The following is a 5,179-nucleotide window of genomic DNA, read 5'->3' on the forward strand; positions in this document are numbered from 1 at the left end:
GAAAAAAATTTTTAGCAAGCTTTTGGATTGAAAAACCCTTCGCCAGGCTGAGGAATCCTCTGCAGTTTGTGTGCACTCCTCCTGGATGAAATGAATAGTAAAGCTTGGCACATGGGGCAGTTTAGTGCTCAGACACAGGCCTGGCTGCCATAGGGACCAGCAGCTGTTCGACTACCTCCTTCACCTCCTGCAGTTTGCCTACTGCTTACCAGTAAGATTGCATCCCCTTGTATCTCACACCACTTCCACAGAGCTAATGTGGATGGGCTCTCGTAGCCTGACACAGCTCTTACTTGGCAGGTCCCAGGTGGTAGGTTCTGGGCTCTTGACTCCCAGCTACATAGTTGTGGCTTGATTGTAAGGAATTATTTTAACATCAGCAGTGGTGCCATCTGCAGCAGCTGAGTAACCTTACTAGGCTATGAGCCACGTTGGAGCTCCTGACCCATCTCTCTCTGCAGGCAGGACCTTCCCTGTTTGATGCAACAGCTGCTGGGTGTTCCTACTCTAAATGCTCAGGGCCAGATCATCAAAGCCTGTTGGGCACCTTTCAATGTCCGATTCCATCTTTGTACATGCCATTGCTGTTCTCCCCATCTGGCTGGTGCCTAACCCCCAAAAGCGTCTATATTTTTGGTGGCCTAGGCAATGCTTTCTATGTGTTGATGCTGCACAACAAAGGCTCTGTAGAGCATTAGCAGAAGCCGAAGACAGTATATTTCAATGTTAGGTGACTTGACTTGATAGCGGCCTACAAGTATGTCAGAGGTGAACACCAGGATCTAGGGGAGCAGCTCTTCAGGAAGGCATTTCAAGGGAGGATGAGGACCAATGGGCATAAGCTAAAAGAGAGTAAATTCAGGCTAGATGTAAGAAAGGACTTTTTCTCTGTAAGGGTCACCAGAATCTGGGGGACACTCCCAGCAGAGGTGGTGCGGTCACCCTCCTCGGAGGTGTTCAAGGTGGGGCTGGACAGGTACCTTGTTGAGCTCATCTGAGCCCAGTAACTTCCTGGCCACGGCAGGGGACCGGACTTGATGATCTTACAGGTGCCTTCCAGTTCTGTGATTATTCCCGCTCTATCTTGCCAGTGGGACCCAATGCCATCCAAATGCTCCAAGCATGACAAACTGCAGGGTACCGAAAGCTGGAAGGACAGTATAGCACTTGCCCAAAACACAGCCAGAAAAGGAAGTAAAGATGTATGACAGTAGTGAGTTGAACCCTCATCTCCCATGTCCTGGATGAGCCTGTAGCTCACTCCATGAATATACAAGTATGGGTTCCTCAGCTCAGGATGCTACATGGGCTGGGCCTTCGGGTACTTCCCTGTGACATGGCAAACTCGGGTTTAATCAAATCAGGCAAGGAGGAATATGAACCTGGCTGTCCGTGTATGCCCAGTGAAGACTAGCTGGGTATCTGTATTTTCTAGTGTTACATCAAGAAATGAACATGTGCTTCCTAAGCAGCTGACTTGTGATTTCAGGAGGGGCTCCTGGCTGAGGAGCCTGAGCAGGGCTGGCACTTGTTTGGCCACAGAAATGTGGTGCCTGGTGCTTCTGGCTGAAGACAAAGTTAGATACCTGCAGACCCCACAGTGTATTTCTAAGGATCGCTTCCTTAGGCACCTACCTCTTGCATATTTTATGGGGAGCCTGGAGTTTAACTTTGGGTTCAGGCATCCAATAGTTGGCTGCTAAGACACCTAGGGGATGGTCCCTGAACACAGAAATACTCGCATCCCTTTGAAGATCCAGCCTTCTGCTATGCTGCCATTCCCACAGGAAAGGAGTGGAATCGGTCCCCTAGCTACTGAGTGGCTTTCACCTACTAGCAGGTCATTGGGATGGGCTGGGTCTGTACTTGTGGCACTGAGCAGAGCCCCTGAACTGTCATTCCACGTCTTCCTGTTTAGGGCCAAATACCCAGGCACAGGCTCCCTGGCTGTTTTCACTCCTTTCTTCCTTTCCAGCAGTCTGAGCCTAGTATGCCAGTAGCACAGCTCTTCCCAAGAGAATTCGTTTCATTCCTTACTGGGGAAGCTTGGCCTTCGTAGTCACCAGGCTTTGCTTGTGTACAGGTCTGCCCTGTAGCCTCACACAAGCTTATCATCATCACCCAGGCCCGACAGCCTCCCGGCACACCGCAAACATATCTGACGTTAGGCAGTAAAACAGCGCAAGCCCCCAGAGCAAATGCAGTGAGCCTCTTTGTTACTCAAAATAGTGGCACAGTCGTTACTGGAACCTGTTCATAGCCAGCATCAGCAGCCTTTCAGCTATACACCTGGGAGGACCAAGAGTACTGATGTCCTCCCCAAACAGGGCAGGGGCTTCCCACAAAAGAAACCTGCAGAAGCCCACACAGTGGCTTTGCGGCTGTCTTGGCACTGGAAGAGATGAGCAGGAATGACCTTGCCTTCGGTTATTCTGGCTATGTTACAGCACATGCTCTGGATTCCTATTATACAGCAACACTATCATTACCATTCACTGGTTGTAAATAATGAAAGTTGATATCCATCTTCAATGGTAGGCTGTGGGTTATCTTATTAACACATGTGAGATTACATCCCAGATAAACCCTCCTAAAAATCCTAAAGGGGCCATGACCCCTGACCCTGAGTGCAATAGGAGCTGATTGTATTATTAAACTAATATTAAGGATTTCAGGAAATATACTGTATTTTACTCAAATTGCACACTTTTTAGAACAGCTGTAAAATAGAGTATATTTGTAAATATTGTCATCATAGGGGAAATTATGTTTGTAATTCTAGGATATAAATATGACGGGGTTTCCATAGATTTGATAATGCTGAGAATCTGTGCATGAGACATTCAGATAACTCCAAAGCTGTAAATGTATGTGCTGATTGTGGGAGCATGTAACTGCTTTGTCTCTTCTCCCAAGAAAAACACTTGAAGACAGACTGGGTCCTTTGTACATAGACAATGCCTTCCAACCTTTTTGCAAAACTAGTACTTACCTGGGGAATGTTTGTCCTGCCATGAATGCCCAGGTCTGGTACCTAAAGCAGGACAGTTGGACTACAGGATTCAGAAGCTGCCCTCTTCAGCTTCCCTCATCTTTGAAAGTGAAACTGGAGTAACCCTGGGAAACAGTGAGCAGGATGTGGTCCTCCTTCAACAGCTTGGACAAATGGTCCATATTCACAATGTCCACATCAGTCCCTGCCACAGTATCTCAGCACCAAAAACTCTCAGTTTGCAGTGCATTTGACAACCAAGAGAGGTGGTCTCTGGTGCTGCAGAACGTCTCATTAGAGAAGAGGGAAACACAGAGCATGGGATAAGTTTCTACAGTGATTTCCACAAGTTTGTATGCATAATTGACACCTCCCTGGTATATCCAAATGAAGAAAACTACACACTGGTGCCACCTTTACTATAGTAAACCCCACGTTCAGCCCCCACGTGCACCAACAGAGAAAAGACCACTTACTACTCCAGTTTCAGCCTCCGCTGTATTACCCTAGAGAAGGTAAAGTGTGAAGATGCTGCTTTACAGGGGTCTGCAGGGTCCCTGCATCAAGGACCAAAGGGATCATCTAAGCCTTCCTTGGTTCTCCAGCATGTAGTGCAGCTGTCTGCATTAGGAAGGCTCCTCTGCTTTCCTGCCATTCAGCACTTAAGCACTCCAGATTGAGTGGAATGTATTTTTAAGAAACAAAAGTATATTTTTTGTATTTGCAGATACTTGATTGGGCTGGAGGAGCTGTGTCCAGCCACCGCGTACAGGCAGATAATAAACAAGTCTCTTAGCTTCATTTACTTACACACCTTCCTTTTACTGCGAGTCCAATTCAAGATAATTCTGAGGTTCTAGGATTTCCTGTGCCCCTAAACCAAACTCTGCTCTAGATAAACCACGAGAGCTACCAGAACAGTCCCTGACCCAACAAAGAGCTCCCTATCTAAGCATGTTTAGTAGGGGAAACCTACTCTTTCCTCCCCAGGCTGCCCATACACTGGATACAAATGGTGCTCTCCCATCGTTACAGTGCTCCTAATCTGCATGGCAAAAGTAAACTGTCTGTCTGCATGTATCTCCTGACTTGAACGCTGTCAGCTCTGCAGTATGTAACCAATAAAACTATCCCTTTGTACATGTCTGTGGGGTGTGTGTTATTTGAGGATGTAGCAGATCTCTTGCCCTAGTCTCTGGATTCAACAGGTGTTTAGTTTAATTATACTGGAAGTTAATATGGCCTCATCCAAGGTGCTCAGAGCACTGAATTAGGCACTGTTTGTACTCATTAGCCAATGACTGTACTACTGTCTGGCTGAATATATGATGAAGGCAAGTCTCAAGCCCTACTCCTATGCCTAGATCAATAATAAAGTTGAATATATGGAGACAACTTCAGGTAATGCACACTTAACTGCCTCACCACAACCCTTAGCATGCATGGACATTTGAAAATGGGTTGCGGGGCCGGGTCTCCCAGGAAAGACATTTATGCATAGGACTGCCTAGTCCAGCCAAGATGTACTGAGAGATGCAGTAATACAGACAGCCCCAGGAGGTTGACTAGGCAGGAGGCCAAGAGTAAAGCCCGTTGCCCATACGTGTGCCTTTGAAGAGTGCGCTCAATGACCCAGACGTTCCCAAGCACTTAATAGGCCCATCCACTTCTGGAGAGCTCCGACAGACCAGGGCCAGGCTTCCTCCTTGAACACTCAAGTCAAAAGAAATAGATACAAAATTCCAGTATCAATCTCAACAATGCTACTTACAGAGGTAAAATCATCTCCCCTTCCTGTCCTCACCACTGCTGATTTTACACACCCAAAACTGTGAACTCTTTTTGTCAGAGCATCATACTGATGTTGAAATGCATGTCTAGTATAATCCCTAAACCCTTCTGAGTCAATGCCTCCAGGGTAGGGTCTCCCATTCTGTAGGTAGGGCCTAGATTGTGGGGGTCAGAGTCACAAAGCCAAATGAGGTACCCTAAATAATCCTTTAATTGCCTACGCCCAACGTTTAGAAGCCACTGGCATGCACAACCCCCCTACCCCCATCCTATCAGTATCTAAAGACCCTTGACACCTTTCAGCTTTTGCCAGCCAAATGCTAGAGGCCTATGGATTTGAAACACAGAACATCCTTTCCTGCTACTAACAAACTGGAGGGTATCACATAAGGATGG

The sequence above is a fragment of the Crocodylus porosus genome, unplaced genomic scaffold (assembly GCF_001723895.1).
Source record: "Crocodylus porosus isolate Cpor-Errol unplaced genomic scaffold, CroPor_comp1, whole genome shotgun sequence".
Lineage (NCBI taxonomy): Eukaryota > Metazoa > Chordata > Crocodylia > Crocodylidae > Crocodylus > Crocodylus porosus.